The sequence below is a fragment of the Adiantum capillus-veneris genome, chromosome 1 (genome assembly GCF_014529385.1).
Source record: "Adiantum capillus-veneris isolate H3 chromosome 1, ASM1452938v2, whole genome shotgun sequence".
Classification (NCBI taxonomy): Eukaryota; Viridiplantae; Streptophyta; class Polypodiopsida; order Polypodiales; family Pteridaceae; genus Adiantum; species Adiantum capillus-veneris.
The window spans coordinates 124,255,775-124,278,650 of NC_140931.1; the positions used below are offsets into that span (position 1 = coordinate 124,255,775).

Sequence of the window (22,876 nt, forward strand, 5' to 3'; positions counted from 1 at the left end):
GCCAGTAAGCAATAGGGTTCGCATTCCTTGATTAATTTTTGAGCTATATCTTTTCGCAGCTCTTTGGGTGGAAAACCATTAACTAAGAAGTTAACAATCTTTTCACTCCATTCAGGCATTGTCTCAACAATGAACAAAGGAGTATCAGGCAATTCATCATCAACCCTCGTAGGAGCTTCGCCATTAGGGATACGAGATAACTGATCCGCCATGACATGTTTTCTCCCAGGCCTCACAACAACGGTGAAGTCAAACTCAAGAAGAATTAATAACCATCGTGTAATTCGACCTGCGGAACACGGCTTGTTTACCAAATATAGCAATGCTTGATGATCAACATAAAACAGAAACTTGGTAGCAAGAAGGTAATAGCGAAATTTCTTTACTGCGTAAATCATAGCTAGACCTTCGCGCTCTGTAGTAGTGTAGTTCATCTTGGCATCATTTAATTGGCGACTTGCAAAGCTAATAGAGTAGTCCAATTTATGTTCTCCTGGTTGAGTTAGAACACACCCAATAGCAAAGTTTGATGCATCAATATGCACATGAAAAGGTACATTCCAATCAGGTGTTCACAGGATTGGAGCACTTGTTAGGGCCTTCTTTAATAACTCATAAGATTGATGACATTCTTCCGTCCAGTGAAACTCGATAAGAAGCTTGTACAATGGACGCGCTATCTCGGCAAAGTTTAAAATAAACCTTCGATAATAACCAACATGGCCCATAAATCTTTGAACTCCTTTATAGTTAGTAGGTCGTGGCAAATCGGCAATGGCTTTAATCTTACTCTGATCTGTGGATATCCCGTTCTTGGACACTATGTGCCCTAGAATGACTCCATGCTTAACCCAAAATTGGCATTTGAAAGGGTTCAATGAGATGCGATAAAATCTGCACCTTTCAAATATTTTTCGTAGATATAACAAATGCTTCTCCCAAGAAGAATAAACACAAAGGTCGTCTAGGAAAGCTTCACAAAACTCCCTTAGAAATTCTATAAACGCAGTGTTTATTAATCGTTGGAATGTAGCAGGGGCATTTGTTAAGCCAAAAGCCATAACACGAAATGCAAACACTCCAAACTCTGTGATAAAAGCAGTTTTAGCTTGGTCCTCTAATGCAATTGTGATTTGACTGTAACCAGAGTACCCATCTAAAAAGCTATAAGCTTCCTTGCCCGCAACTCTTTCAAGCACATGTTCTGAATATGGCAAGGGATAATGATCTCTCCTAGTAGCTGCATTAACTTTCTTGAGGTCCACGCACACTCTTAGTTTCTCATTCTTTTTTGGCACAATGACTATTGGAGAAACCCATTCTGAGTGCTCAATAGGGTATATAAATCCACATTGGATAAGTTTTTCAATCTCCTCTTGTACAATTTTGGCGTACTTAGGATTCATTGGATATGGTCGTTGCTGGACGGGTTTAGCAGTGTTGATCATGGGAATTGTATGTTGCACCACAGAAGGTGGAACGCCCTTCATGTCATGATATGTCCAAGCAAAGATATCCTTGTATTCCTTGAGGAGCTCCTTAAGTACAGCCTCTTCAGTTTCGGTAAGGTCTTGAGCAATAAAGACTGGTTTAGACTCCTCACCTGGTTCTGCTAATTCTATCTCTTTAACTACCGCTGGACCATTGAAGACTCCACTGCTTCCATTGGTAGGTATTCGTTGGGCTTTGGCATACACAACCTTTCGCTCCCCCGTGGTATAAGATTTAAAATGTTCACGAGCCGTATGTAAGTCAGCAGGCTCTTGTCCTGACGGAGACCTTTCTTTTAGTTCTGCCTCCTTTTGTTGTTGTGCTAACTCTCGGATTTGACGTCTTCTTATAGTTCGACTCAATTTCGGTTCTGTAACCTCCAATTGAGCGAGGTCAATGGGTCGCGGGCTGCACCACATGACACTCTGGAAATGTTCACCCCAATTGTCTACTAGCTTTCGATGAGCATCACATGCCCCTAGATAGCTAAGCCATTCTGCAGTAGATCTTTCCTTGTTTATCCTAGCTCTCACATTTTCTCGATATCGTCGTCTCTTATATGACCTTTGTTTCTTGTTAAGGTTTTGATTTTGGTAAATGTTTGAACTCGACTCGCCTGATAGGTCTTCGCTTGTATCTTATTCACTCTCATATAAATTACCATAGATGGTCGTACTAGGCCTTGAGTGTTCAGTTTCTATACTTGGTTCACTCGATGTTTCCTTAGGTTATGAATCCATTTCTCCCTGAGATTTCGTTTCTGATGTGTATTGGCCTAAAGCCTTTGAGGAATCATCGGTTTCACTCTCAGATAGGTGTGCCTCTTTCTTATCATCGGATGTTACATGCGCTACACCTAACATGTTTACTGGTGCAATGTGTGGTATCTCTTCCCCATCTGGTGTTACCCAGGTTGTTCCTCTAGCTCCCCATGTATCTATAGTTGCCGCTAGGTGTACCCAATCGACATTGTCTGACTCAGCCATTCCGGGTAGGATATCCATATAAGGAGAGTTCTCCCCAATATTCGTGTCTTCGTTACACGTGTAACAATACTGTAATGGAGCTGAGTGAATTGTTGTGTCTGATCAATTATCAATGATGAATTTATTTCCTAGAGGATGCGTTCGACCACTTAAAAGATCAACTCGAATGACAGAGTCTTGGAACTGTAAGTAGACGTGGTTCTTGGACCAGTCATGCACCATTTTTGCTTCCCTCATGAATGGACGCCCTAAGATCATCTCAAATGACATAGGATGCTTGGAAAAATCCATAACAATGAAAGTCTGCCTTACCTTGTGTCCCAAGACCTTGATTCTGAGATCCTTTAGCATTCCAATAGGCGTAACAATAGATCCATTAGCCATTTTTACCACTACGCTTGTGGCTTCAAGGTGAGGTCGCCCCATAGACTCCCAACAACTCTTTGTCACCATGCTGACTCCCGCACCACCGTCAAGGACCCCCTTTACAGTTAATCCTTTAGTAGTGATTGGTAGAGTAGCATTAGATTCATCACCTTCAAAGTATTGCCCCAACTTGTTAACGGGTACTTCAATTATAGATGGCAAGGGATAATGATCTCTCCTAGTAGCTGCATTAACTTTCTTGAGGTCCACGCACACTCTTAGTTTCCCATTCTTTTTTGGCACAATGACTATTGGAGAAACCCATTCTGAGTGCTCAATAGGGTATATAAATCCACATTGGATAAGTTTTTCAATCTCCTCTTGTACAATTTTGGCGTACTTAGGATTCATTGGATATGGTCGTTGCTGGACGGGTTTAGCAGTGTTGATCATGGGAATTGTATGTTGCACCATAGAAGGTGGAACGCCCTTCATGTCATGATATGTCCAAGCAAAGATATCCTTGTATTCCTTGAGGAGCTCCTTAAGTACAACCTCTTCAGTTTCGGTAAGGTCTTGAGCAATAAAGACTGGTTTAGACTCCTCACCTGGTTCTGCTAATTCTATCTCTTTAACTACCGCTGGACCATTGAAGACTCCACTGCTTCCATTGGTAGGTATTCGTTGGGCTTTGGCATACACAACCTTTCGCTCCCCCGTGGTATAAGATTTAAAATGTTCACGAGCCGTATGTAAGTCAGCAGGCTCTTGTCCTGACGGAGACCTTTCTTTTAGTTCTGCCTCCTTTTGTTGTTGTGCTAACTCTCGGATTTGACGTCTTCTTATAGTTCGACTCAATTTCGGTTCTGTAACCTCCAATTGAGCGAGGTCAATGGGTCGCGGGCTGCACCACATGACACTCTGGAGATGTTCACCCCAATTGTCTACTAGCTTTCGATGAGCATCACATGCCCCTAGATAGCTAAGCCATTCTGCAGTAGATCTTTCCTTGTTTATCCTAGCTCTCACATTTTCTCGATATCTTCGTCTCTTATATGACCTTTGTTTCTTGTTAAGGTTTTGATTTTGGTAAATGTTTGAACTTGACTCGCCTGATAGGTCTTCGCTTGTATCTTCTTCACTCTCATATAAATTACCATAGATGGTCGTACTAGGCCTTGAGTGTTCAGTTTCTATACTTGGTTCACTCGATGTTTCCTTAGGTTTTGAATCCATTTCTCCCTGAGATTCCGTTTCTGATGTGTATTGGTCTGAAGCCTTTGAGGAATCATCGGTTTCACTCTCAGATAGGTGTGCCTCTTTCTTATCATCGGATGTTACATGCGCTACACCTAACATGTTTACTGGTGCAATGTGTGGTATCTCTTCCCCATCTGGTGTTACCCAGGTTGTTCCTCTAGCTCCCCATGTATCTATAGTTGCCACTAGGTGTACCCAATCGACATTGTCTGACTCAGCCATTCCGGGTAGGATATCCATATAAGGAGAGTTCTCCCCAATATCCGTGTCTTCGTTACACGTGTAACAATACTGTAATGGAGCTGAGTGAATTGTTGTGTCTGATCGATTATCAATGATGAATTTATTTCCTAGAGGATGCGTTCGACCACTTAAAAGATCAACTCGAATGGCAGAGTCTTGGAACTGTAAGTAGACGTGGTTTTTGGACCAGTCATGCACCATTTTTGCTTCCCTCATGAATGGACGCCCTAAGATCATCTCAAATGACATAGGATGCTTGGAAAAATCCATAACAATGAAAGTCTGCCTTACCTTGTGTCCCAAGACCTTGATTCTGAGATCCTTTAGCATTCCAATAGGCGTAACAATAGATCCATTAGCCATTTTTACCACTACGCTTGTAGCTTCAAGGTGAGGTCGCCCCATAGACTCCCAACAACTCTTTGTCACCATGCTGACTCCCGCACCACCGTCAAGGACCCCCTTTACAGTTAATCCTTTAGTAGTGATTGGTAGAGTAGCATTAGAATCATCACCTTCAAAGTATTGCCCCAACTTGTTAACGGGTACTTCAATTATAGATTCATGTCCCTCTAGGTCAGATGGTGGTGCTAAATGTTCCTCATCATTCATTACCGAGTCAAGTTTGTTCATATGTGCAAACTGTGGTAATCCAGCCTGTAATTCTCCATTGAGGAAGGCTCGAAGAGCTGAGACTAGCTCGGGGTCTTTATATAGTTTGGACATGATGGTGGTTCTAACTTCTGAAGACATGAAATCCATCAATTTGGCAACATTTAATGGCATCTTGTGGGACGTAGGACCCTGACAAGAGAATGGTGAAGATGGAATCTCCACTTCCTCAAGGGGGTTGAGCATTCCCTCACCAAACATTCTCTCTAGTAGGAAAGGTGTGTGTCCACTTTCAGATGTCCTACCCTCACTCTCTTCCCGAATGATACTGGGTATAGCTAACGGCCTGTAGTTCTTGTGAGGTTGAACTTGTGTGGGAAACACTGTGTCCGACATCTGGATATGTTTGGGTTCAGGTTCTAATGTTCGTTGAGTTTCTTCCACCAAACCCCTCTGTTGTTGGACTCGTTCAATTTCCACTGTTGGGTTTGGATAGGTTCCAATCTTTCTCTTGCAATCCTCATTTTTTGTCTCTCGTGGCTTATCTTGGGGGTTTGCAACTGGGTGGTTTAACTTTGAATACTCTTTTGGTGTTCGTCGTAATTCCCTCTCGTGATCCTCCTCACTGGCTTTTTCCTTTGTAGTAATAGTTTTGGTCTCCGTGGTCTCTATCGAATCTGAGTCATCCTCAGGGTCATTCATATACACGGGATCCTCTCCTGTCCCTATGTTAGTCTTTGAACTAGGTTTTGAGCTAGAAGCATTAAGAGATTTCTTTCTTCGTGTTTTCTTCTTTCTCGCTCGGCCAATGGATGCAGCATCTCTCTCTTCGAGGATGTAATTTTGCTTTTGGAGCATCGACCGTGTGAGTGCATTCACTGGTGCTATGTTTATAGTTGGTGGTGTCCCATCAACAATCTCTATTATGTTCAATGGTGTGATTTTCGGTGCGTTTGGATTGTTAGGACACTGTGCGATCAAATGATCTATGCCACAACGATTACAAGTGAGTATTGGCATTGCCAATGCACTCCCTTTACTTGTTTGCATTAGTGCAGCATTCTTTTGCATTCTAATGGGGCACTCAGCTACTCGATGTGGTCCACCACATTCGTAGCACTGAAGAGGTGGTCTCCTGGCAAAACTATTAATGTCTTGGCCTCTTGCTGCTAGCGCAGTAGCTTGATATACCGGTTTGATTTGTCCCCAATGGTCTTCCATATAGTACATGGGACACTCCTCAAGCATGTCGACTCCATAGGTGATACTAGAGTCTATGTCTTCTTCGCAATCTACATAAGTACTAGATGACTCGCAACCTATTTGGTTCATAGGTGTAACTCTTGGATGAGGGGGTTGCGGTCCTAGCACTAGAGGTGGCAACGGTGTGGTTTGGACCACATTTTGGGTTCTAGGGACCGTGTGCTGTAATGGCAACTGTTGCTCCATGGGTGGGGTAGGCATCAATGCAGGAACTCAAGGTGAGTCTGCCCAAGCTATAGGCGGTCTATTTTCCATGATGCGTTTAAGCATTAGGCAATCCTTCGCTTGATGGCCATACCTACCACACGCGTTACAAGTCCCGTTAAACTTTACTCTGAAAGTAGGGCATTCACTCGTAGTATGTGGGCCCAAGCAAATTGAGCACCATTGTTGCTCCCTTCTTGGATACATATGAGTGTTTTGTGGAGCACGATTACCCCTAAGGTTTTCTTGGATGGCCTTGGTGAGATCTGCCAAAGTCATCTCAGATATCGTTTGCTCTTTCACGATTGGCTTTATCTTCATTGGCTCATGCCCTGATGCTTGCGAGCTACTAGACTTCGGCTTGGCGGACACTCTTTCTCCTGCAATCATTAAATTATCCTCCAATTGGATTGCATTCATGGTGACTGCTTCCCAAGTAGTGATACCTCTAATGACTATGCCATTATAGATACTTTCATGTCGTAGTCCCCTAATGAATCTATCGAGCAATTGGTTGTTGTTGAATCGCTCGTTTGGATTGCATCGAGAATTCAAATTCTTTAGGCGACTAATGAAGTCTCTCACGGATTCACCTTCTTCTCGTTGGGCTTTCTGGAGCTGAGAGGCTACACCCCAAAGTACTCCCTCTCGTATGTATTCTTTTAAGAACAGTCTCCTAAGAGTAGAGTAGATCGTTTTCTCTTCTACTCTTAAGGTTCTATACCAATCTCCAGCCTTTCCGCTTAGGGTCAAACTCAAAGCCTTACACTTATGTAGCTCATTGTGCTCTTCCAAGGAATCTCACACATGTTCAAAGACTTCCATATGCTTTCTAGCATCTCCGTCTCCACTGAATTTCTGTGTGAGCTTAGCTACTTGAACTGCCTTGCTCCTAGGCTCTCTATCAGGTGCACTACGCATGTTTTCCGCAATAGAGCGACCCATAGTTTGAGCAAATGCTACCAAATCTCCTATTTGAGCAAGTATAATGGGTGTATGTGCTCCTGGAACCACATGTGAGATGGGAGTTGCCCTTGGCCTTGGCATACGCGCGGCTCTTGGGTCCCATATTTCGTATGGTGGTGTACCAGACGGTGGTCCAAAGTTTACAGGCGTGGCCCTAGGCATAGGGGGTGCCTGATATGGCATGTTATTATTAAATGGCATGGCTCCACTTGTATAAGAGCTTGGATAATGCCATTGTGGATTGTAAGCTCTTGGAATAATCGGAGGTGTAGGAGCTACATGAGGCCGAGGTACGACAGGTGCACATGATTGATACATACATGTAGGTATAGTTGGGGGCACTGTGCTACTAGGCATCGGCGCAGTGTTAACAAATGAACTCCATGGTGTACTTCTTGTCATGCTCACCATTGGGATATGCATGGTAGGCGTAGTGTCATTAAGAGAAAGATGAGCTAGATCTGGGAAGGTAAAGCTGCCACTTGTGGGCTCAGATTGTACTGAGGCTCCTGGCGAAACAACATATGGAGGATCAATGGGGCTCACTGAGGGAGTCTCCATTTGTGATAGGGTTGGTTGGTTGGCCTTTCCCATATCCAAGAATCTCATTAGGCCTGTTGAAGGCATGTTGATCCCTGTGTTTTGTCTTTCTAACTCGACAATCCTATGGAGGACATCACAGACTTTCTGTTGTTGCTCATCTATGCTAGTAGCACCCGATGTGGATTGTAGAACATCTAACCAACCCACATGGTAGGTGTGTCGTGTGTACTGATCAGTTAAAGCTTCTGCTTGTAGGTCATACTCCCAATTTTCGTTTAGAAATATCCCATCTAGGCCTGGCGTGCTGGAGGTTTCCCTCAATGTGGAAGCATAATTGCTCCCCATCGCTTGCCCCTCCGTGATTGCTACCTTGGGAGCACTCGGTTGCTCGGCTGGCATGATTGTTGTCATAGTAGCCTTTGCTTTTAGGGATTGACTTTGTTCTAGCCTTCGTAGGTTCTCAATTTCCCTCTCCCTTGTTGCTTGCATATAGCGTTCGATCTCTTGTACTTCGGCAAGACTCCTACCATCGGGTAGTAAAACCTCAGAGGGAGATAGTCCTAAAGGATCAGGAGGTGCAGTGGATGGAACATTCACATGTACACTCTCAAGAAGCATAGGGTCTATTTTAGGCATGAATGACGAATTTACTTCCCCACTCCCTTCATTTATTTCATTAACCACATGTTCGGAGCGAGTAGCTCTACTAAGGGTCTCTTTTAAGGGGCTAAACACGCTGGACCCGGGCCGTGGGCCCATGGCATGCATGTCTTGACTTGAACTATCAGGGTTTGGTGTAGGATACCCCTCCATGACTTCGTAGTCAGAGGAAGAATCACTAGACGCGATATGAGGATCTTGGATCGCGCTACCTTGAGTCCCGGCCGAAGGTCCAGAACCTAGGGTGGAGGAATAATGGGTGCCCGCGTAAATGGATCATAGGTCTGACACAACAGTTCACTCGGCCCCATTGCAGTGTTGTTACACGTGTAAAGCGGACACTGATGTTGGGGAAGATTCTCCTTATATGGATGTACTACCTAGGATGACTGATTCGGACAATGTGGATTGGGTCCACCTAGCAGCAACCATAGACACTTGGGGAAATAGGGGGACGACATGGGTAACACCTGAGGGGGATGAAATGCCCGTACCCTTAAATATGCTACAAGCAATGCATATAGCTTATGATAAGACTCATCCTAATACAACGAAGAAAACATACAAGTGGGTCCCCAAATCTTCTTTAGCGACCATAGTCAGTGCTAAAAGATAGGAGCCTGGTAAGAGACGTCCCATTCGCCCCAAGAAATGTAAAGAAAGGTTGCGTTGGATTCCTAAACGACTATTGGAAGCCCAAGGTTACTATCAAGGAAATGATCAAATATGGGTACCAAAACGTAGATTGTGTTCTTACCTATCACTTGACCTATGTGAGTCAAACCCTGTGACGACAAAGCCGATGAAAGATCATGGGAAAGGAAAAATCACAAAATGCTACACACCTTCTCCAGAGCTAGTTTGGGTACCGAAGAAAGAACGATTTGTTCCACCTAGCTCAGGAAGGGGGGAGTCCCATGAAGCTTCTAGCTCCTCATGTAATGCATCCATAGAGGTAAAAGCTTCTCCACAACCTCCACCTACAATAGTGGACCTCCATAAAGCCACAAAGGAATCCACACCTCCCAGTATTCAAGAATCACCTGATGAACCACTTCAATTTCGATCCTGGGAGAGTATCTTACCACCCTTGCAACTCGACGAGGCACCTAAGGTAATAGAAAACTACTGGCAAAAATCCTCACCTATTACCGACTGGGACAATTGGTTTCAAAGGGTGACGAGCACATTTCAAACGATATGATCTACCCAAGGAAGGGGGGAGTGTTTGCTGACAGTCATCATTCACTCACTCCCCTCTCAACCTTGTTTCCCTGACCTCTCAATCTTCCAATCTTAGGGAATGTATATATAAAGCCTTATACTCACAAAAAACAAAAATAATAAAGAGCAAGAGCAATTAGCAACCGAGTATGCACAATAAAAGTCAAAACATTGACCCAGACCTACACATTCATATCCGATACACTGAAACAGAAACCTATGTCATCAAACACCTTTGATCCTCAACACTCGAGTGATGGAGGGTAGGTAAGATTAGTACGATAGGAGTGTTTCTGCTTTAGAGTTGAGTGATTACCAAAGTTCTTTTTTCCCACTGATGTGCCTCCTAGAGGTATTCTTGTATTTCATAGTCTGTACAGGAACATGTTGCTGTGGTTAGGATTTGGATCTTCATGAGATCTTTCTGTCGTTCACACTTCAAATCAAGCGCGACCATCAACACAAACAGGTGTTTCTTCTCCATTAGCATTGCCCCTTATCTTTTTTGCATCCATGTTTGTTTGCTTTGATTGTGACTTGCTTCGTCTTGAACGATCACGACCCTTTTGGTTTTTGAACCTCTCCTTAGGCCTTCCTCTTGTTTCCACTGACAATGCAGCACTTGATGATTCTCCTGTGCTTCTCCTTCGTATTTCCTCACTTAAGAGAACACCCACAACATCATCAAACTTAAGAGTATTTGTACCAGAAATAGAATTACTTACAGCCATCACAAGACTGTCCCAACTATCCGGTAGAGATGATAGTATAAGGAGAGCTCACACTTCATCATCAAAATTGATTTTCACCGATCGAAGTTGACTTATGTTTGTGTTAAAGTCATTTAGGTGTTCTGCAACTGAACCATTATCTGCCATCTTTAGATTGAACAAGCGCTTCATAAGAAATACCTTATTGGATGCCGATGGTTTCTCGTAGAAGTCGTCAAGTGACTTCATCAAGTCCTCCGTGGTCTTCATCTCCGAAACATTGAAGGCCACCGTTGACGCTAAGCTTAACCGGATTGTTCCCAGTGCCTTTCGATCAAGGACAATCCATGCTTCATCTGCCATCGTTGCGGGCTTCTTTGCAAGACCGCCTAGTGGCAAATAGAGGTCCTTCTGGTAGAGATAGTCTTCAATCTGCATCTTCCAATGTTGGTAGTTTTTGCCGTTGAACTTCTCAATCTTGAGCTTCCCTTCCTCCGCCATAACTCCCACTCAATTCAAGGAATCCTTTCCTTGAGATAACTTAGCTACGAGCAAACCTTGCTCTGATACCAGTTGTTAGGAAATAAGACGTAGCTAAATAGATAATTGAGTAGATTACTTAATGGAGAGAGACAAATTTACATACACGAGATTATAGAGTAGAGAGAGAGAGAGAGAGAGAGAGAGAGAGAGAGAGAGAGTACACACGATATACGTGGTTCACCCAATGTGGGCTACGTCCACGGGAAAGCAGCCACTCAATGGCTTTAGTACTTCAAAACAAGAAGTAGTTTACTCAGGGATTATACCCTTAATGGAGCTCCCACCTTGCTTCACTCTCACCACCTCACACTCACCTTGTTGCATCAACTTCACACTCTGAAATGTGTGTAGAAATGGCCTCCTTTTATAGGCCAAAAGGGCTGCCCTCATGTGTAGCCGCCCTTGTGCGAATAAGTCCAAATCGGACCCTCCAATCCGCCCATGTGTGGCCGCCCTTGAGAAGACAAGTCCGCTTTTGAATTCGGCCACCGGCCATCAGCCATTGACTACCGGCCACACCGGCCAACCGACGGTTGTTTTCCGACCACTTTTCGGCCGCCGTCCGGCCATAATATTCCGGCGAGGGAAAAAAAAGTGTCGGGGGCTTCCGCCCCCGAGGCCCCTAAAGTTGCCCCTGATTTTTGGCCGTGAAAATTTTGGTTTCCGTTGAGTGATTTTCCTTCACGCACGATGACTTCTCCTCATAATGGGGACCTTACAAATGTGCGCTTTTACCACAGAAAATTACAAGGGTAAATCAGGCTCCATACTTAACAGAAGATGTTGACCAAGACCTGGAAGGGGAGGATGTCGAAGATGAGATCCTAATGGTTGCTCTTGCGCACCCTGCATTTAATTATAGTGGATGGTCAAGAATTTCTCTTCTTTGACGACATGACCCACTCTCTTGAAATGCATCAATACAAAGCCCTCTTTGTTCTTGCAATATATGTTGGGGTTCGTGATATAGAGAACCCAAGTCAAAAGGCCGAGTTCTAAGTGGACTACTCCTCTGCTCCCCTCATCAACACGTTAGCCTTGCCACAGGGACATAATTCCATGGATTCCCTCGTGGCGGTAGCTCTACAAACCATTGATGAGGAGAAAGATTTCTAGGAGAGTGTTCCCGAGAGTAGCTTCGCTCCCCACAAACATTTCATGTGCTCCGACTGCACTGATCTTGGCACAATTGACATAACCAACAAGAACCCTTGCGCGCACTGATGCGACACTAGTAAGTACTTCATTCTTTTCAATTCTAATTGTTGTTTCTTAGAATCATAATCCGACATTGTTTCTTTGTAGTTCGCTTTGGAGATTGATCAGTTTGCCCAACAGAAAGGTGGATCTCGCATGGAGGGTGACTCAAAGGACACCGCCCTGTGACATTAGCTCCCAAGCTTCAATGAAAAGATGATTAGGGTCATCCACAACAAGTATACGGACTATGCATCAACGGAGATGTAGAAGTGTAGAGCGCTAAGCTCTGTTTTGGCAATTTCCTATAGCCCTAAATGCCCACAAATGTATTCTTGTAAACAGAGAGGTAGCAATCCATAGTTTTGGTGATAAATGGGCCGAAAGCGTTTTAGGATATTGCGGCCTTTGTCTCAGGCAAGGATTAACAAGCAAGGAAGATATTGTGTCAGCTTTAAGGAGCCTAGGTCAAGATGCTTTCAATGAGCTTGTAAAAAAGCAATCTTAGCCACGTGCATTGCGCGTCTCAATGTATCTTTGAAATTAATAAAGTTAGCTTGAGTGAAGTGTTGTCTTGATCCATGTGCGTCACGAGCCATTTGCACACTAACATGATTTTGTCTTGCATAGGTGAGTCCCACAGGACACATATGAATTCCATCTTTGTGCACATGGCGGAATATCGAGCCGTTCCGTGGCCCCTGTGCCACGTAGCGACTTTTGGCAGTTTGACATGGTCTAACTGCCAAAAGTCGCTCTATGGCACAAGAGCCAGGAACGGCTTGATATTCCGCCATGTGCACGACGACGAGGTTCATAAGGCCCGTGGGCATCGGGATGGGTATGACATGAGCTGTATTTCCTACTTGCCAGATAACACGGATCCCTTGAGCGCAGAAACATTTTTTCAGAGCACCTTGCAGATTCAATGTGTGTCACAAGAAATTTGTATACTAACATGATGTCGTCTTGCCCTAGTTGAGCCCCACGGACCGTATGAACCCCGTCACCATGCATGTGGCGGAATAACAAGCCGTTCCATGGCCCCATGCGCTACGGAACAACTTTTGGCATAGTTGAGCCCCACGGGCCGTATGAACCCCGTCGCCATGCACATGGCGAAATAACAAGCCATTTCGTGGCCCCATGCGCAACGGAGCAACTTTTGACATTTTGACCCGAAAGTTGCTCCGTGGCGCATGGGGCCACGAAATGGCTTGGTATTTCACCACGTGCATGGCGACGGGGTTCATACGGCCCATGGGGCTTGGGATGGGCACCACGTCAACCCATATTTCTACTTTCCAACTCACACAAACCGCGCAAGCGGATTGATTAGAGAAATTGACTCAAGTAACCACATTCAAATCCATAAACAACACAAGATTAAAATTTCAAACAATAAATTGCAATTGCCAAACATAGATACGATAACTCCATTTTCAAATCAGTTACATAATAAAGCTGGCAAAGATGTTGCTTGGGAAGTTACAATGGCTTTCCTATCTAGGTTTTGCAAAAGCAATCATCACCACATAGGCAAAGTGCTAAGTTCATATCTCAGGGCTTAATAGTCATACGCTTAGCATGGGTCATTGCCAAAATGGTGTCTTGTAAGGGGGATACAGTGATATCCTCCACTGCTTGCTGCAACACACCTAGTGCCGCTGCTTCGACCCTTGTTACACTGTCTGAGTACTCATCCATAATCTCTTTCACAAGCCTGGAAAATGGGGCCTTAGGGATGATAAGATGTGTACTCTTCTAGTATTTGAGTATTTCATGCAATGCACATGTGTCAGCTCTCCAGCAACGCTTCTTCTTGAGAGGTGGTGGTGGTGGAGGCTGGGCAATGTGAGCCCACTGGGCATTATCATTGCGGTGCTTCTTGTGCCTCTCATCACATTGGTTGGCCTCCTCTAGATTTTGTGGAGGATTCTTTCTCTTGATCACCATCTTCCCTTTTGGTGCATGACTACTTTCACATGCTGCTTTAGTCGGGGGTTGTTTGGCCTTCTTTTGATTCTTCTGGGGTGGCTTCTTGGGGCTCTTTTGTGTGGCCTTCTTGGCCCTTTCCTCCTCCTCTCTCTTTTTTGCTTCTTCTCTCTCCCTTGCAAGGCGGCTTGCCTCTTCCATCCTTGTCATCAGTCGTTCTTCTTCCATCCTCCTCACGTTGCTCAAGGACTTCCCATATATTTCTTGAATCGTGCTATTATAAACCTTCTCAATGAGATCGACCACCTGCTCCTTCGTGAGTAGTTGTGAATCTGTGTTAGACCTCTAGTCCCGACGTCTCTTGTACTTTGTACTGAGCTATGTACTTAAGACCTTAGCAACCTTGTCGTGTGGGTATCGTCACTCGTGGAGCATCTTGTAAGTCCTCTTTGCTTCTGCAATCAGATACTTCTCTTCCTCTTTGTAAAACTCTTGCATTCTCGCCCTCTGAATATCTTGTTGAGCCCGATCTCTCGGACCGCAAGCACTTTGTCTCTTCATTCAGTTGTTGTAACTGCTTGATGTTTGGTATCATTGACCTCTGCATATGTAAAATTGGACTGAGACTATCAAAGAACTGTTGAAGTCTGATGTTGTCCAAGTTCTTTGGGACGTTGTTGGTTTCTTGATTGGTGGTTTCTTGGTTGTTGGTTTCCATGGTGGGAGGTGAGAGTAGGGAGGAGAAGAGAGAGAGAGAGAGAGAGAGAGAGAGAGAGAGAGAGAGAGAGAGCACAAAACTTATAAAAGACTTTAAAAACTCAATTTGATATTTATAGGGCCCAATTTTTTGAAAAAATACAGTTTATCATTAATATGCTCCAAAAAAGTGAAAATTACAATCATTACTGTGTGAGAAGCCACGCGTGCCCTACTCTTTGCCGATTTCTCCTCCAGATCGATGCTCCCTTGCGTGTATTCAACCCATGGTATCCTTGCGTTTATTGGATACTCGCCACTTTCATAATATGGTACCTAAGAGACAAGTTGACCTATACCCTTTGCTACTTCCTACCAATTAGTGCATGGTAGAACCAATTGAACATCTCGTGAAACACATTGCTACGGATCTTGCCACCACCATGCTGAGTGCTCTTAAAATAGGTAGCCTTTGCCTGATAGTGTGACCTTTCCATCCCTTGATTTCTCCAGAGCGCAAGGGATCCATACTTGTCAAGAAAGTATGGACCGTGGGCAATCAAGATATTCATGTAATGTGTGATATGGGTTTCGCCCCCCCATGCATCGACCATTAGCTCTGTGAATTTATTAATAGATACCTTGAATGATTGTATCTCATCTTCACTAAGGTGTGGCTGCTCAAGAAGCCATCTAGCATTGCTCTTGCTAATTGCAAATCAAGAGCATTAAGAGGGAGGGCTACAGAATGTCATCCAATTTGAAAATAGCACAAAAAAGCTCTAAAACTTGTATATTTGAAGTAAATAAATTTTGTGTGCTTTATAGAAGTGCAACAACTTTGTTTTACATTGTGAATCATTTAAAGGAATTTCTCCAAGAAATGATTTAATAATATTTATCGTTGTGTTTTGAGTATTTAGTTGCGATATTACAAAAGTGATGTATATGCCGAGTTTAGTGCGTATTGAAGCACATTGGAAATGTTATCCTTGATGGGGTGCATACTTAAGAAAGGAGTGTCAATGTCAAGATCTATAAAAATATTGCAACCATTCTCTTCTATTCAAAACATTTGACATGTTGGGCACGTGAGGGCTTTGTAAATTTCTTAGAAGAAAAGCCATTTTGGTAATAATTTCATCTCATCGCATGCTTCCCACACACGCACTCTCTTCAGTCCTAGTGTGCTGCCTCATCACCAAGGTAGGTTGTTATGTCACACACCTGCTTGAAAAGGAGTATGGCTTTGAGCCCCACCATAGTTTGAAAGCAAGTGTTTTTCATTTGCCCCACCCATACATATCTTATTAGGGTTATCATGTGTGGTTGTTGGTTCTTGCGGTCCTTTGAGAGGGTTAATGCACCAGAGTGAAGCCCCACCGATGACAAAGTCATTTCAAGCGCGTGAATGCACTCCTCTCGCCGCGACTCTGGATCTATGTTCCATGCATAATTTATGTGGAGCATTAGCAACTTGTCCAAAATTCTAAGTCTCAAATGCAAGGAACACACATCACTCGATTAAGGGAATTGAAAGAATGGGATGCCAATCTGGATCCTCCTCTGCACGAGATGGTGGCTTGCTTTGGTCGCAAGTCATGATGCCATTGAACCACACATGTCCTCCACATGCCTTTTGATTATTGTTCAGGCTACTAGTCCTTGCTTGCTTGTGGAAATTTTGATCTTCTGACCCCTATGCCCTTCCCCAATGCATCCTTAGGCATCTTTGCATGGCAACAGAAAATGCATGGAAATAAAGAATTTGCACCGCCCTTAGTGCCCAACATGCATTTTAGGGTCTTCAAGTCACCACCAAGGTGCCACTCTATTTCAAATTTGCCAATGCCAGGGACATTGAGGAGTTCCCCATTGCATTGTCGATCTATTGCCTCTTGAATAACTGAACGGTTGAAATATTACCTCAAACTGTCATGGTCCTCGTGTGGGAGTGCCCATGCCCTTGCCACTATATGTTCATCTTTGATTACACCCCATGACAATCTTGCCTTTGCAGCCTCCTGCCAAGCGACTTGGCTACCTCTTCACATTCTAACCCCTTTCCCACCAATGCCATGTTCATGAGTGTGAGGCTTGTGCGCTCCATCCTCTAGCCTTTGACAACTGGCATTCATCTAACTTTTTAACACAAATATAGCTTTTCCACCTTTCTCCTCTATTGTGATATCATAATATTGGATCATAGCTGCAGGGCTTATGCTTAAATTTAAACATTGTTGAACCTGTTGTGAACAAAAGTCTTTGGGGACATTGGCATGTTGCCATCCACCCACTTGTACCCACCTAGCAGGGTTGAAATGTTGTTGTTTGTTGCGGTTTTGCCATAGCCATAATGTGTGGGGTTGGTAACATTGATCAAGCCATTTTCTTACTGCGTAGACGCCCTGTTATGCATGTATACAATGCTTTGTACCCCTTATCACTGATCCTGGCTGAGTCGCACGCTATAAGCACGTCACAAGGGGGAATAATATTCTGAAACTCCTTCAACAGTAGTATTTGAAGGGATTGTCACAATATAGCATGTGTGAGATTCGAGATCGTATTTAGAATGTCTTTCTCATCAACCACGTGCCAAAGTATGGATGCCTTGATCGACTGCTCGGTGTTGTTGCAACCTAGGATTGCTTCCGCACATTTGCAAAAGCAAATAGAAAAGGAGTCAATTAATAAATTCTACTAACAAATTACACTCTTACAACTTGACCTTGTTTTGCACACATATCTCTTATGAGCACCTCCAAGTTTAATAAGGAGCTCCATAGCCCTGCACTTTTGTTGTCTCTTTTTGAATCCCATAGGAAGGTGAGTAAAGTGGTCGACGCGCCATCTGAGATTTTGAGTGGAATGCCAAAGATGCATGTAATTTTCTACAACCCGGTTGAGATGATTTCTTTATTGTTGTCAAGATTCACCTTTTGCTCTACAAGTTGCTCCTTAATTCCGCTATTTGCACCATGAATTACTCCTTTGTCATCAAGGCTGATGCCAGAAGTTTTTCTTTTTTAGCTAAGCTTGCAACTTGCAGCATGTCTAGTTTTTATTGATTCTAATTACGTGTCAAGAGCTCTTGCAAGTACAAAGTGTAAAGCCTCTGGCAAAAGCCTAACAATCCATGGTAGCCGTCACCCAAAAATCATAAGAGTTGTGTGATGTTGCGAAATGGTGGAGATGCACCTGTCTAAGGATCAAGGGGGTAAATTGCACCATCTGCCCAAAGGTCTTTCCTTGCTTACAATCATAGCATGTCCATCGGAATAGACCCACTGTCTTGATTGCTTTGCAAAGTTGAATACCCCTGCTCCAAATCGACATGTAATCTGAACTTAGAAGGCTTGTTGGTGATGTCTCACATAGCCATTGTATCCGGAGATGGAGATAGAGGTGCAGGTGCAACTAGAGATGGAGATGGAGATAGAGGTAAAGGTGGAGCTGGAGATGGAGGTGGAGGTGGAGATTGCAATGGATATGGAGATGGATCCTGCAAATGTGTAGGTCTGCACCAATGCACAATAGAGAGAGAAAGAGATATGGTGAGATATTATGAGAGATAGAGATAGGGTGGAGAGATCGAGGGAGGTAGATGAGATTCAGATCTCCAGGCTATGGTTTCTAGAGAGGGAAAAATAAGCCTAAACCCAAACATATCTCTCCAAAATTGTTTCAAAGAGAGGGTGTAGAGAGAGAAAGACATTTGCAACACCTCCGAAAGGGGGGAGGGAAAAGCGATAAAAATTTTCAAATTCAAAAGTCCTCGGGAGTGGTATGTGGGGGCTGAACTAACACTCAAAAAGCTGAGAGGATCTGGTGACTAGAGATGATTGAGACCTATTTTCTTTTCAGAAGAAATGCAAGTATGTATTTTGAGGCCTATGCCATTAGCTTGGTCAAACCTTCACTAGCATTTTAAGAACTTCACTAAGCGTCCAATTTAAAGGGCCCAAGAAGACCCCAAGCAAGTCCCAATGCACACCTTTAGCTTCATGTTTAAAGGTATCTAGATAAGAGGATTTTCACATCTCTCCACTTAAGAATGAGGATGTGTTTCTTGGAGCACCATGGTTTGATCGTATCGCTGCTTCCATCAATTTTCGAGAGAGATTGGTAGCATTTTAGCAAATGGGTAGAGACATCACTCTGTGAGGCAATGGGTAGTGGCACACCATTCCCATTGTATCTCATGACTCCTGTGACAAATCAATAAGGAGTCCTATTTTTGCTTACATGATATTTGTCAAGGATTTTCCCAATAAAAGTGATGTCTCTTCTAATGGTTCATTAAAAGTAGAAATTAATTTCTATTCATTTCTAAATGAACCGTTGATCTTTTTATCAATGACATCCTAGGAATGTTACATACTAGAGGGGTGGATCACGATAATAGGATTGAGATGATATCAAGACGCTCTCCTCCTCACAAACCTCCTTATCAAGTCATACCAGCTCAACAAGAGGAGATTATGTCACAAGTCAATGAACTTGTGCATGCAAAAATAAATGGTAAGACCTAACTCTTCGCCATTTTGTTCTCCTATCTTATTAATTCACAAAAAACATGGTACTTACAGAATGTGTGTAGACTATCATGCATTAAACAAGTAAAGAAGATATTTCCCGTCCCAAAGTTTGAGGATTTGTTTGATAAGCTACAAGGATCTATCTACTTTAGTAGAATAGACCTTAAAAGTGGCTATCATGAAATACAAATTGTACCAAAAGATATTCACAAGCATCTACCTACTTTAGTAGAATAGACCTTAAAAGTGGCAATTATCAAATAAAAATTGCACCAAAAGATATTCACAAGGATCTAATTACTTTAGTAGAATAGACCTTAAAAGTGGCTATCATCAAATACAGATTTTACCAAAATATATTCACAAGATTAGAACCACAAAATTTGTACACGCCTTTTGAACTAACAAATGCTTAGCCACATTCAATCAAATGATGGAAAGAATTTTTTGTGCACATAGGGCTTACACTGGAGTTTGATGATATCATAGTCTAGTCTTAAGTCCTTAGAATAACACACAAAGAATCTTGAAGTAGTGTTTCAAGCATTGCAAGAGAATAAGTTATTCATTATTCGCAAAAAGTGTGAATTCTTCTTAGAAAATTCAATATTTAGGTCATATCATCTCAAAGGATGGTATTTGTATGGATCCACAAAAGCTTGAGGTGATAAATGAATGGTCTAAACCAAGGAATCTACTTGAGCTATGAAGTTTTATTGGAATGTATTCATACTACAGAAGATTCATTGCAAAATTCTCAGCCATAGCAAGACCATTACACGATTTGACCAAGAATAATGTCAAGTGTGTATGGACTGGAAAGGCGAGAAAAGCCTTCATTGAGCTTAAAGGGAGACTCACATCTCAACATGTCTTAGTGCTAGCAGACCTCTCAAAGCTATTCGAGGTCCATTGTGATGCTAGTGGTGATTGCCTTGGTGTGGTACTACTTCAAGAAGGGCATGCCATAGCATATGAGAGTCGTCGATTGCATATAATTTTCTTAGTGCTAGAAGACCTCTCAAAGCCATTTAAGGTCCATTGTGACGCTAGTGGCAATTGCCTTGGAGCGATATTACTTCAAGAATGGCATACCATACCATATGAGAGTCATCGATTGCACTCTGATGAGATGATTCATGGCATCTATGAAAAAGATCTTCTAGGTGTCTTATATGCCTTGGATACGTGGACGCATCTCTTACTTTTTGGGATGCCCTTTATCATTGGAATGGATCACCAAAATCTAAAGTACTTCATGACACAAACCAAGCCTTTTGACAAACAAATGAGGTGGGAAAGTTTCCTTTTGCAATTTCATTTTCACATTGCTCACATTCTTGGCAAGCACAATCAAGTAGCGGATGCACTCTCATGTAGACCTCGATGCAATGTTGTGCCAATAGCCTCTCAAAATGATTTAACCTCTATGGTAGATGAGTATGCTTCTAAACCAGATTTTTGAGATGTTATGTATGCCATAGCAATACGGAGGATGCAAGAACCATACGTGGTTCAAGATGGCTATCTTCTTTATGGATCTTGACTATGTGTTACTAAACATTTAAGAGATAAGGTCATGTATGAATCGTATGCTCCACCATATGTTGGGAATAGAGGAATTTAGGAAACAATGAATGCAATTGAGACATTTTTCTTTTGGCCTACGATGAAAGAGGATTATATAAAAATATGTGACTCAATGCATTACTTTGCAAAAAGTTCAAATATGACCGTGGAAAGAAACCTGGTTTTCTCTAGCCACTCCCAATTTCGGATTCTCCATGGGAGAGTACCCCTATGGATTTTATCTTTAACTTACCAAAGTCTATCCATGGAAATACAGGAATATAGACCATAGTAGACATGTTTAGCAAGCAAGCTCATTTTATACCTACTATTAAGGCTCCACATATGTCACAACTATTCATCTCTCAAATATTTAAGTATCATGATTTGCCAACAAGTATTGTTTTCAATAGAGATCCCAAAATGACCAGTAATTTTTTGAAGGGACTCTTTGAGAATCTTGGAACAAAGCTAAGTTTCTCTTCAACCTATCATCCTCAAACGCATCGAAGAAAATTAGAAAAATCATAAGTCGTAGTTATTACCATACAGTGTGTGAAGTTCCTTGAGCTCCAAGCATTTTTCGTAGCTTTTTTGAATCTGCTGAGCTCTTTTTTGAAGTTGGAGAGGTCAATCTTTTCCCAATGACTTTTATCACAGTAAGAGAAGACTGCATACAAAGCTCCCCACACTTCTTGCCCTTTGGTTTCTTGCTCTATCATCAACTCCCATGGTCCTTTCAACATTGTGTCAAACCTTCCATTGGTTGTACTAGACTTTAGATGCACCCCGTCCTGGCATTCATCTCACTAATAGAAGCTCTCGTAGAAACAATTATTTTTACCAGATAACCTCTTCTATTAGTGGGGTAAAGGTCTTGGCCTTTACCCCACTAGTAGAAGCTTTCCTAGAAACGTTCTTTTCGTTGGATGACATCTTGGGATCTAACTCAATCACCACATTCCCTCCATGAAGTCCAATACTTTTTATGGCAATTTCTTTGGTAGAGAAAGATTTAAGTTTCCATGCAAACCCTATGTAAAGGTGCACAATCTTCTCAATGATTCTACATAATGCATGCAATCTGCACATATGGACATTTGAAAGTGGAACATCTAAAACAGCTTGAAAGTTTGGGACTTTGTTCCAAATTACTAGGATTCAGTTCCTTTGTTGCACCCATACAGTAGATAAAAGGGATTTTGGCATTGGCAACCTTTGACACATTCTACATACATTTTAGTGTCTTTAGGTCTCTCCCATGTGCCATTCCACCTTGTACGTTTCAAAACCCTCAACATCTAACTCCTTCCTAGTCTGTTGAACTTTGATTATTGTAGGGATACTGGTGTGGTGAAATACTCAATTTAACACATTAAAATCCTCACTATCAACCTCCAAAGCACTCAACCACCAAATCTTTTTCTTTGATTGCACACTAAAGTTTTTAGGAAATTTTTCCCTCTCTGTGCTATCAACAGATCTATTCATGAGGATTATTGATACACTCTCAAGCTTTCTATCCTTCACAATTTCACTTTTATCTAATTCGATCACAAAAATGGCTTCCTCTTCACCTCAATGTGTTGAAGATCATATAATCTTATAATTTTCCTCTGAAAAATTTTCAAGTCAAAGAAAAGATTGTTGAACGAGTTTAACTTGAGGTTTTTCTTCCTACCAAGATATATGTCATTGATGTGGAAAGGCTCTCCAAGGTTTCTTTGGTGAACAATCCAATAGAAGCTAAACTAAAAACCTGAGGTAAACACAAACTTACAAAGACTACACTAAGGATGTAAAGACAAACTTAATTTGGTTTAACTAAGTTTTTGAAGTAAACACAAACTTACAAAGACTATAGCAT

General features: G+C 42.5%; 2 pseudogenes; one reads left to right on the forward strand and one right to left on the reverse strand.

Annotated features, from left to right (window-relative positions):
* Positions 1 to 11,983: 11,983 nt before the first annotated feature.
* Positions 11,984 to 12,554, forward strand: LOC147465495 (uncharacterized; annotated as a pseudogene).
* A 1,274-nt stretch (positions 12,555 to 13,828) lies between these two features.
* Positions 13,829 to 14,404, reverse strand: LOC147465496 (uncharacterized; annotated as a pseudogene).
* Positions 14,405 to 22,876: the final 8,472 nt, after the last annotated feature.